Genomic DNA, 12517 nt, shown 5'->3' on the forward strand with positions numbered 1-12517 from the left:
GTGGGACAGTGATGGGAGAGTGGGACTGTGATGGGAGAGTGGGACAGTGAGGGGAGTGTGGGACAGTGATGGGAGAGTGGGACAGTGATGGGAGAGTGGGAATGTGATGGGAGAGTGGGACAGTGATGGGAGTGTGGGACAGTGATGGGAGTGTGGGACAGTGATGGGAGAGTGGGACAGTGATGGGAGAGTGGGACAGTGATGGGAGAGTGGGAATGTGATGGGAGAGTGGGACAGTGATGGGAGAGTGGGACAGTGATGGGAGAGTGGGACAGTGATGGGAGAGTGGGAATGTGATGGGAGAGTGGGACAGTGATGGGAGAGTGGGACAGTGATGGGAGAGTGGGAATGTGATGGGAGAGTGGGACAGTGATGGGAGAGTCGGACAGTGAGGGGAGTGTGGGACAGTGATGGGAGAGTGGGACAGTGATGGGAGAGTCGGACAGTGATGGGAGAGTGGGAATGTGATGGGAGAGTGGGATTGTGATGGGAGAGTGGGATTGTGATGGGAGTGTGGGATTGTGATAGGAGAGTGGGAATGTAACGGGATTGGATGGGAAAGAGGGATAATGATGGGACTGTAATGGGAGAGTGGGACTGTGATGGGAGAGTGGGAATGTGATGGGAGAGTGGGACAGTGATGGGAGAGTGGGACTGTGATGGGAGAGTGGGAATGTGATGGGAGAGTGGGACAGTGATGGGAGAGTGGGAATGTGATGGGAGAGTGGGAATGTGATGGGAGAGTGGGATTGTGATGGGAGAGTGGGACAGTGATGGGAGAGTGGGATTGTGATGGGAGAGTGGGAATGTGATGGGAGAGTCGGACAGTGATGGGAGAGTCGGACAGTGATGGGAGAGTGGGACAGTGATGGGAGAGTGTGACAGTGATGGGAGAGTGGGACAGTGATGGAAGAGTGGGACAGTGATGGGAGAGTGGGACAGTGAGGGGAGTGTGGGACAGTGATGGGAGAGTGGGACAGTGATGGGAGAGTGGGACAGTGAGGGGAGTGTGGGACAGTGATGGGAGAGTGGGACAGTGATGGAAGAGTGGGACAGTGATGGGAGAGTGGGACAGTGATGGGAGAGTCGGACAGTGAGGGGAGTGTGGGACAGTGATGGGAGAGTGGGACAGTGATGGGAGAGTCGGACAGTGATGGGAGAGTGGGAATGTGATGGGAGAGTGGGATTGTGATGGGAGAGTGGGATTGTGATGGGAGTGTGGGATTGTGATAGGAGAGTGGGAATGTGACGGGATTGGATGGGAAAGTGGGATAATGATGGGACTGTGAAGGGAGAGTGGGACAGTGATGGGAGAGTGGGACAGTGATGGTAGAGTGGGACAGTGATGGGAGTGTGGGAATGTGATGGGAGAGTGGGACAGTGATGGGAGAGTGGGAATGTGATGGGAGAGTGGGACTGTGATGGGAGAGTGGGACTGTGATGGGAGAGTGGGAATGTGATGGGAGAGTGGGACTGTGATGGGAGAGTGGGACAGTGATGGGAGTGTGGGACAGTGATGGGAGAGTGGGACAGTGATGGGAGAGTGGGAATGTGATGGGAGAGTGGGACAATGATGGGAGAGTGGGACAGTGATGGGAGAGTGGGAATGTGATGGGAGAGTGGGACTGTGATGGGAGAGTGGGACAGTGATGGGAGAGTGGGACTGTGATGGGAGTGTGGGACAGTGATGGGAGAGTGGGAATGTACTGGGAGAGTGGGACAGTGATGGGAGAGTGGGACAGTGATGGGAGAGTGGGAATGTGATGGGAGAGTGGGACAGTGATGGGAGAGTGGGAATGTGATGGGAGAGTGGGACAGTGATGGGAGAGTGGGACTGTGATGGGAGAGTGGGACAGTGATGGGAGTGTGGGAATGTGATGGGAGAGTGGGACAGTGATGGGAGAGTGGGAATGTGATGGGAGAGTGGGACAGTGATGGGAGAGTGGGAATGTGATGGGAGAGTGGGAATGTGATGGGAGAGTGGGACAGTGATGGGAGAGTGGGAATGTGATGGGAGAGTGGGACAGTGATGGGAGAGTGGGACTGTGATGGGAGAGTGGGAATGTGATGGGAGAGTGGGACTGTGATGGGAGAGTGGGAATGTGATGGGAGAGTGGGACAGTGATGGGAGAGTGGGACAGTGATGGGAGAGTGGGACTGTGATGGGAGAGTGGGAATGTGATGGGAGAGTCGGACAGTGATGGGAGAGTGGGACAGTGATGGGAGAGTGGGACAGTGATGGGAGAGTGGGAATGTGATGGGAGAGTGGGAATGTGATGGGAGAGTGGGACAGTGATGGGAGAATGGGACAGTGATGGGAGAATGGGACAATGATGGGAGAGTGGGAATGTGATGGGAGTGTGGGACAGTGATGGGAGTGTGGGACAGTGATGGGAGAGTGGGTAATGTGATGGGAGAGTGGGACAGTGATGGGAGAGTGGGACAGTGATGGGAGTGTGGGACAGTGATGGGAGAGTGGGAATGTGATGGGAGAGTGGTACAGTGATGGGAGAGTGGGACTGTAATGGGAGAGTGGGAATGTGATGGGAGAGTGGGACTGTGATGGGAGAGTGGGAATGTGATGGGAGAGTGGGACAGTGATGGGAGAGTGGGACAGTGATGGGAGAGTGGGAATGTGATGGGAGAGTGGGACAGTGATGGGAGAGTGGGAATGTGATGGGAGAGTGGGATTGTGATGGGAGAGTGGGATTGTGATAGGAGAGTGGGAATGTGACGGGATTGGATGGGAAAGTGGGATAATGATGGGACTGTGAAGGGAGAGTGGGACTGTGATGGGAGAGTGGGACAATGATGGGAGAGTGGGACAGTGATGGGAGAGTGGGACAGTGATGGGAGAGTGGGAATGTGATGGGAGTGTGGGAATGTGATGGGAGAGTGGGAATGTGCTGGGAGAGTGGGACAGTGATGGGAGAGTGGGACTGTGATGGGAGAGTGGGACAGTGATGGGAGAGTGGGACAGTAATGGGAGTGTGGGAATGTGATGGGAGAGTGGGAATGTGATGGGAGAGTGGGACCGTGATGGGAGAGTGGGACAGTGATGGGAGAGTGGGAATGTGATGGGAGAGTGGGACAGTGATGGGAGAGTGGGACAGTGATGGGAGTGTGGGAATGTGATGGGAGAGTGGGACAGTGATGGGAGAGTGGGACAGTGATGGGAGAGTGGGAATGTGATGGGAGAGTGGGACTGTGATGGGAGAGTGGGACAGTGATGGGAGAGTGGGACTGTGATGGGAGAGTGGGAATGTGATGGGAGAGTGGGACAGTGATGGGAGAGTGGGACAGTGATGGGAGAGTGGGAATGTGATGGGAGAGTGGGAATGTGATGGGAGAGTGGGACAGTGATGGGAGAGTGGGAATGTGATGGGAGAGTGGGACAGTGATGGGAGAGTGGGACAGTGATGGGAGAGTGGGAATGTGATGGGAGAGTGGGACAGTGATGGGAGAGTGGGAATGTGATGGGAGAGTGGGACTGTGATGGGAGAGTGGGACAGTGATGGGAGAGTGGGAATGTGATGGGAGAGTGGGACTGTGATGGGAGAGTGGGACTGTGATGGGAGAGTGGGACAGTGATTGGAGAGTGGGACTGTGATGGGAGAGTGGGACTGTGATGGGAAAGTGGGACAGTGATGGGAGAGTGGGACTGTGATGGGAGAGTGGGAATGTGATGGGAGAGTGGGACTGTGATGGGAGAGTGGGACAGTGATGGGAGAGTTGGACTGTGATGGGAGAGTTGGACTGTGATGGGAGAGTGGGAATGTGATGGGAGAGCGGGACTGTGATGGGAGAGCGGGACTGTGATGGGAGAGTGGTAATGTGATGGGAGAGTGGGAATGTGATGGGAGAGTGGGACAGTGATGGGAGAGTGGGACAGTGATGGGAGAGTGGGAATGTGATGGGAGAGTGGGATTGTGATAGGAGAGTGGGAATGTGATGGGATTGGATGGGAAAGTGGGATAATGATGGGACTGTGAAGGGAGAGTGGGACAGTGATGGGAGAGTGGGACAGTGATGGGAGTGTGGGAATGTGATGGGAGAGTGGGACAGTGATGGGAGAGTGGGAATGTGATGGGAGAGTGGGACTGTGATGGGAGAGTGGGAATGTGATGGGAGAGTGGGACAGTCATGGGAGAGTGGGACAGTGATGGGAGAGTGGGAATGTGATGGGAGAGTGGGACAGTGATGGGAGAGTGGGAATGTGATGGGAGAGTGGGAATGTGACGGGATTGGATGGGAAAGTGGGATAATGATGGGACTGTGAAGGGAGAGTGGGACAGTGATGGGAGATGGGACAGTGATGGGAGAGTGGGACTGTGATGGGAGAGTGGGAATGTGATGGGAGAGTGGGACAGTGATGGGAGTGTGGGAATGTGATGGGAGAGTGGGACAGTGATGGGTGAGTGGGACAGTGGTGGGAGAGTGGGAATGTGATGGGAGAGTGGGACAGTGATGGGAGAGTGGGACAGTGATGGGAGAGTGGGACAGTGATGGGAGTGTGGGAATGTGATGGGAGAGTGGGACAGTGATGGGAGAGTGGGACAGTGATGGGAGTGTGGGAATGTGATGGGAGAGTGGGACAGTGATGGGAGAGTGGGACAGTGATGGGAGTGTGGGAATGTGATGGGAGAGTGGGACAGTGATGGGAGAGTGGGACAGTGATGGGAGTGTGGGAATGTGATGGGAGAGTGGGAATGTGATGGGAGAGTGGGACAGTGATGGGAGAGTGGGAATGTGATGGGAGAGTGGGACAGTGATGGGAGAGTGGGAATGTGATGGGAGAGTGGGACAGTGATGGGAGAGTGGGAATGTGATGGGAGAGTGGGACTGTGATGGGAGAGTGGGACAGAGATGGGAGAGTGGGACAGAGATGGGAGAGTGGGAATGTGATGGGAGAGTGGGACAGTGATGGGAGAGTGGGACAGTGGTGGGAGAGTGGGAATGTGATGGGAGAGTGGGACAGTGATGGGAGAGTGGGACAGTGATGGGAGAGTGGGACAGTGATGGGAGTGTGGGAATGTGATGGGAGAGTGGGACAGTGATGGGAGAGTGGGACAGTGATGGGAGTGTGGGAATGTGATGGGAGTGTGGGAATGTGATGGGAGAGTGGGACAGTGATGGGAGAGTGGGACAGTGATGGGAGTGTGGGAATGTGATGGGAGAGTGGGACAGTGATGGGAGAGTGGGACAGTGATGGGAGTGTGGGAATGTGATGGGAGAGTGGGAATGTGATGGGAGAGTGGGACAGTGATGGGAAAGTGGGAATGTGATGGGAGAGTGGGACAGTGATGGGAGAGTGGGAATGTGATGGGAGAGTGGGACAGTGATGGGAGAGTGGGAATGTGATGGGAGAGTGGGACTGTGATGGGAGAGTGGGACAGAGATGGGAGAGTGGGACAGAGATGGGAGAGTGGGAATGTGATGGGAGAGTGGGACAGTGATGGGAGAGTGGGAATGTGATGGGAGAGTGGGACTGTGATGGGAGAGTGGGACAGTGATGGGAGAGTGGGACTGTGATGGGAGAGTGGGACAGTGATGGGAGAGTGGGACAGTGATGGGAGAGTGGGACTGTGATGGGAGAGTGGGACTGTGATGGGAGAGTGGGAATGTGATGGGAGAGTGGGACAGTGATGGGAGAGTGGGACTGCGATGGGACAGTGGGACTGCGATGGGACAGTGGGACAGTGATGGGAGAGTGGGACAGTGATGGGAGAGTGGGACAGTGATGGGAGAGTGGGACAGTGATGGGAGAGTGGGAATGTGATGGGAGAGTGGGACTGTGATGGGAGAGTGGGACAGTGATGGGAGAGTGGGACAGTGATGGGAGAGTGGGACAGTGAGGGGAGAGTGGTACAGTGATGGGAGAGTGGGACAGTGATGGGAGAGTGGGAATGTGATGGGAGAGTGGGACAGTGAGGGGAGTGTGGGACAGTGATGGGAGAGTGGGACTGTGATGGGAGAGTGGGACAGTGAGGGGAGTGTGGGACAGTGATGGGAGAGTGGGACAGTGATGGGAGAGTGGGAATGTGATGGGAGAGTGGGACAGTGATGGGAGTGTGGGACAGTGATGGGAGAGTGGGACAGTGATGGGAGAGTGGGACAGTGAGGGGAGAGTGGTACAGTGATGGGAGAGTGGGACAGTGATGGGAGAGTGGGAATGTGATGGGAGAGTGGGACAGTGAGGGGAGTGTGGGACAGTGATGGGAGAGTGGGACTGTGATGGGAGAGTGGGACAGTGAGGGGAGTGTGGGACAGTGATGGGAGAATGGGACAGTGATGGGAGAGTGGGAATGTGATGGGAGAGTGGGAATGTGATGGGAGAGTGGGACAGTGATGGGAGTGTGGGACAGTGATGGGAGAGTGGGACAGTGATGGGAGAGTGGGACAGTGAGGGGAGAGTGGTACAGTGATGGGAGAGTGGGACAGTGATGGGAGAGTGGGAATGTGATGGGAGAGTGGGACAGTGAGGGGAGTGTGGGACAGTGATGGGAGAGTGGGACTGTGATGGGAGAGTGGGACAGTGAGGGGAGTGTGGGACAGTGATGGGAGTGTGGGACAGTGATGGGAGAGTGGGACAGTGATGGGAGAGTGGGACAGTGATGGGAGAGTGGGAATGTGATGGGAGAGTGGGACAGTGATGGGAGAGTGGGACAGTGATGGGAGAGTGGGACAGTGATGGGAGAGTGGGAATGTGATGGGAGAGTGGGACAGTGATGGGAGAGTGGGACAGTGATGGGAGAGTGGGAATGTGATGGGAGAGTGGGACAGTGATGGGAGAGTGGGACAGTGATGGGAGAGTGGGAATGTGATGGGAGAGTGGGAATGTGATGGGAGAGCGGGACAGTGATGGGAGAGCGGGACAGTGATGGGAGAGCGGGACAGTGATGGGAGAGTGGGAATGTGATGGGAGAGTGGGACAGTGATGGGAGAGTGGGACTGTGATGGGAGTGTGGGACAGTGATGGGAGAGTGGGAATGTGATGGGAGAGTGGGACAGTGATGGGAGAGTGGGACTGTGATGGGAGAGTGGGAATGTGATGGGAAAGTGGGACAGTGATGGGAGTGTGGGACAGTGATGGGAGAGTGGGACTGTGATGGGAGAGTGGGAATGTGATGGGAGAGTGGGACAGTGATGGGAGTGTGGGACAGTGATGGGAGTGTGGGACAGTGATGGGAGAGTGGGACTGTGATGGGAGAGTGGGACAGTGATGGGAGAGTGGGACAGTGATGGGAGTGTGGGACAGTGATGGAAGAGTGGGACAGTGATGGGAGAGTGGGACTGTGATGGGAGAGTGGGACAGTGATGGGAGAGTGGGACAGTGATGGGAGAGTGGGACAGTGATGGGAGAGTGGGAATGTGATGGGAGAGTGGGAATGTGATGGGAGAGTGGGACAGTGATGGGAGAGTGGGAATGTGATGGGAGAGTGGGAATGTGATGGGAGAGTGGGACAGTGATGTGAGAGCGGGACTGTGATGGGAGAGTGGGACAGTGATGGGAGAGTGGGACAGTGATGGGAGAGTGGGACTGTGATGGGAGAGTGGGACAGTGATGGGAGAGTGGGACTGTGATGGGAGAGTGGGACAGTGATGGGAGAGTGGGAATGTGATGGGAGAGTGGGACAGTGATGGGAGAGTGGGACAGTGATGGGAGAGTGGGAATGTGATGGGAGAGTGGGACAGTGATGGGAGAGTGGGACAGTGAGGGGAGAGTGGTACAGTGATGGGAGAGTGGGACAGTGATGGGAGAGTGGGAATGTGATGGGAGAGTGGGACAGTGAGGGGAGTGTGGGACAGTGATGGGAGAGTGGGACAGTGATGGGAGAGTGGGACTGTGATGGGAGAGTGGGACAGTGATGGGAGAGTGGGACAGTGATGGGAGAGTGGGACAGTGATGGGAGTGTGGGACAGTGATGGGAGAGTGGGACAGTGATGGGAGAGTGGGACAGTGATGGGAGAGTGGGAATGTGATGGGAGAGTGGGACAGTGATGGGAGAGTGGGACAGTGATGGGAGTGTGGGAATGTGATGGGAGAGTGGGACAGTGATGGGAGAGTGGGAATGTGATGGGAGAGTGGGACTGTGATGGGAGAGTGGGAATGTGATGGGAGAGTGGGACAGTGATGGGAGAGTGGGACAGTAATGGGAGTGTGGGAATGTGATGGGAGAGTGGGACAGTGATGGGAGAGTGGGACAGTGATGGGAGAGTGGGAATGTGATGGGAGAGTGGGACAGTGATGGGAGAGTGGGACAGTGATGGGAGTGTGGGAATGTGATGGGAGAGTGGGACAGTGATGGGAGAGTGGGACAGTGATGGGAGAGTGTGAATGTGATGGGAGAGTGGGAATGTGATGGGAGAGTGGGACAGTAATGGGAGAGTGGGACAGTGATGGGAGAGTGGGAATGTGATGGGAGAGTGGGAATGTGAGGGGACAGTGGGACAGTGATGGGAGAGTGGGACAGTGATGGGAGAGTGGGACTGTGATGGGAGAGTGGGAATGTGATGGGAGAGTGGGACAGTGATGGGAGAGTGGGACAGTGATGGGAGAGTGGGAATGTGATGGGAGAGTGGGACAGTGATGGGAGAGTGGGAATGTGATGGGAGAGTGGGACTGTGATGGGAGAGTGGGACAGTGATGGGAGAGTGGGACAGTGATGGGAGAGTGGGACTGTGATGGGAGAGCGGGACTGTGATGGGAGAGCGGGACTGTGATGGGAAAGTGGTAATGTGATGGGAGAGTGGGACAGTGATGGGAGAGTGGGACAGTGATGGGAGAGTGGGAATGTGATGGGAGAGTGGGATTGTGATAGGAGAGTGGGAATGTGATGGGATTGGATGGGAAAGTGGGATAATGATGGGACTGTGAAGGGAGAGTGGGACAGTGATGGGAGAGTGGGACAGTGATGGGAGTGTGGGAATGTGATGGGAGAGTGGGAATGTGATGGGAGAGTGGGACAGTGATGGGAGAGTGGGACAGTGATGGGAGTGTGGGAATGTGATGGGAGAGTGGGACAGTGATGGGAGAGTGGGAATGTGATGGGAGAGTGGGACAGTGATGGGAGAGTGGGACAGTGATGGGAGAGTGGGAATGTGATGGGAGAGTGGGACAGTGATGGGAGAGTGGGACAGTGATGGGAGAGTGGGAATGTGATGGGAGAGTGGGAATGTGACGGGATTGGATGGGAAAGTGGGATAATGATGGGACTGTGAAGGGAGAGTGGGACAGTGATGGGAGAGTGGGACAGTGATGGGAGAGTGGGACTGTGATGGGAGAGTGGGAATGTGATGGGAGAGTGGGACAGTGATGGGAGTGTGGGAATGTGATGGGAGAGTGGGACAGTGATGGGAGAGTGGGACAGTGATGGGAGAGTGGGAATGTGATGGGAGAGTGGGACAGTGATGGGAGCGTGGGACAGTGATGGGAGTGTGGGAATGTGATGGGAGAGTGGGACAGTGATGGGAGAGTGGGACAGTGATGGGAGTGTGGGAATGTGATGGGAGAGTGGGACAGTGATGGGAGAGTGGGACAGTGATGGGAGAGTGGGACAGTGATGGGAGTGTGGGAATGTGATGGGAGTGTGGGAATGTGATGGGAGAGTGGGACAGTGATGGGAGAGTGGGACAGTGATGGGAGTGTGGGAATGTGATGGGAGAGTGGGAATGTGATGGGAGAGTGGGACAGTGATGGGAGAGTGGGAATGTGATGGGAGAGTGGGACAGTGATGGGAGAGTGGGAATGTGATGGGAGAGTGGGACAGTGATGGGAGAGTGGGACAGTGATGGGAGAGTGGGACTGTGATGGGAGAGTGGGACAGAGATGGGAGAGTGGGACAGTGATGGGAGTGTGGGACAGTGATGGGAGTGTGGGACTGTGATGGGAGAGTGGGACAGTGATGGGAGAGTGGGACAGTGATGGGAGAGTGGGACAGTGATGGGAGAGTGGGACTGTGATGGGAGTGTGGGACAGTGATGGGAGAGTGGGACAGTGATGGGAGAGTGGGAATGTGATGGGAGAGTGGGACTGTGATGGGAGAGTGGGACAGTGATGGGAGTGTGGGAATGTGATGGGAGAGTGGGACAGTGATGGGAGACTGGGACAGTGATGGGAGAGTGGGTATGTGATGGGAGAGTGGGACAGTGATGGGAGAGTGGGACAGTGATGGGAGAGTGGGAATGTGATGGGAGAGCGGGACAGTGATGTGAGAGCGGGACAGTGATGGGAGAGCGGGACAGTGATGGGAGAGCGGGACAGTGATGGGAGAGTGGGAATGTGATGGGAGAGTGGGACAGTGATGGGAGAGTGGGACAGTGATGGGAGAGTGGGAATGTGATGGGAGAGTGGGACAGTGATGGGAGAGTGGGACAGTGAGGGGAGAGTGGTACAGTGATGGGAGAGTGGGACAGTGATGGGAGAGTGGGAATGTGATGGGAGAGTGGGACAGTGAGGGGAGTGTGGGACAGTGAGGGGAGAGTGGGACTGTGATGGGAGAGTGGGACAGTGAGGGGAGTGTGGGACAGTGATGGGAGAGTGGGACAGTGATGGGAGAGTGGGACAGTGATGGGAGTGTGGGACAGTGATGGGAGAGTGGGACAGTGATGGGAGAGTGGGAATGTGATGGGAGAGTGGGACAGTGATGGGAGAGTGGGACAGTGATGGGAGAGTGGGACAGTGATGGGAGTGTGGGAATGTGATGGGAGAGTGGGACAGTGATGGGAGAGTGGGACAGTGATGGGAGAGTGGGACTGTGATGGGAGAGTGGGAATGTGATGGGAGAGTGGGACAGTGATGGGAGAGTGGGACAGTAATGGGAGTGTGGGAATGTGATGGGAGAGTGGGAATGTGATGGGAGAGTGGGACAGTGATGGGAGAGTGGGACAGTGATGGGAGAGTGGGAATGTGATGGGAGAGTGGGACAGTGATGGGAGAGTGGGACAGTGATGGGAGTGTGGGAATGTGATGGGAGAGTGGGACAGTGATGGGAGAGTGGGACAGTGATGGGAGAGTGTGAATGTGATGGGAGAGTGGGACTGTGATGGGAGAGTGGGACTGTGATGGGAGAGTGGGAATGTGATGGGAGAGTGGGACAGTGATGGGAGAGTGCGAATGTGATGGGAGAGTGGGACTGTGATGGGAGAGTGGGACAGTAATGGGAGAGTGGGACAGTGATGGGAGAGTGGGAATGTGATGGGAGAGTGGGAATGTGATGGGAGAGTGGGATAGTGATGGGAGAGTGGGAATGTGATGGGAGAGTGGGACAGTGATGGGAGAGTGGGACAGTGATGGGAGAGTGGGAATGTGATGGGAGAGTGGGACAGTGATGGGAGAGTGGGAATGTGATGGGAGAGTGGGACTGTGATGGGAGAGTGGGACTGTGATGGGAGAGTGGGACAGTGATGGGAGAGTGGGACAGTGATGGGAGAGTGGGAATGTGATGGGAGAGCGGGACTGTGATGGGAGAGCGGGACTGTGATGGGAGAGCGGTAATGTGATGGGAGAGTGGGACAGTGATGGGAGAGTGGGACAGTGATGGGAGAGTGGGAATGTGATGGGAGAGTGGGATTGTGATAGGAGAGTGGGAATGTGATGGGATTGGATGGGAAAGTCGGATAATGATGGGACTGTGAAGGGAGAGTGGGACAGTGATGGGAGAGTGGGACAGTGATGGGAGAGTGGGACAGTGATGGGAGTGTGGGAATGTGATGGGAGAGTGGGAATGTGATGGGAGTGTGGGACAGTGATGGGAGTGTGGGAATGTGATGGGAGAGTGGGACAGTGATGGGAGAGTGGGACAGTGATGGGAGAGTGGGACAGTGATGGGAGAGTGGGAATGTGATGGGAGAGTGGGACAGTCATGGGAGAGTGGGACAGTGATGGGAGAGTGGGACAGTGATGGGAGAGTGGGAATGTGATGGGAGAGTGGGAATGTGACGGGATTGGATGGGAAAGTGGGATAATGATGGGACTGTGAAGGGAGAGTGGGACAGTGATGGGAGAGTGGGACAGTGATGGGAGAGTGGGACTGTGATGGGAGAGTGGGAATGTGATGGGAGAGTGGGACAGTGATGGGAGTGTGGGAATGTGATGGGAGAGTGGGACAGTGATGGGAGAGTGGGACAGTGATGGGAGAGTGGGACAGTGATGGGAGTGTGGGAATGTGATGGGAGAGTGGGACAGTGATGGGAGAGTGGGACAGTGATGGGAGTGTGGGAATGTGATGGGAGAGTGGGACAGTGATGGGAGAGTGGGACAGTGATGGGAGAGTGGGACAGTGATGGGAGTGTGGGAATGTGATGGGAGAGTGGGACAGTGATGGGAGAGTGGGACAGTGATGGGAGTGTGGGAATGTGATGGGAGAGTGGGAATGTGATGGGAGAGTGGGACAGTGATGGGAAAGTGGGAATGTGATGGGACAGTGGGACAGTGATGGGAGAGTGGGAATGTGATGGGAGAGTGGGACTGTGATGGGAGAGTGGGACAGAGATGGGAGAGTGGGAATGTGATGGG

At 56.0% G+C, this 12517-nt stretch overlaps 1 protein-coding gene across 1 annotated transcript in view; it reads left to right on the forward strand.

The window, feature by feature from the left end:
• Positions 1-12517, forward strand: part of LOC132832403 (early estrogen-induced gene 1 protein-like) — a 63658-nt gene that overhangs the window by 20709 nt on the left and 30432 nt on the right. The window lies entirely within an intron of this gene.

This window comes from Hemiscyllium ocellatum, chromosome 35, assembly GCF_020745735.1.
Source record: "Hemiscyllium ocellatum isolate sHemOce1 chromosome 35, sHemOce1.pat.X.cur, whole genome shotgun sequence".
Classification (NCBI taxonomy): Eukaryota; Metazoa; Chordata; class Chondrichthyes; order Orectolobiformes; family Hemiscylliidae; genus Hemiscyllium; species Hemiscyllium ocellatum.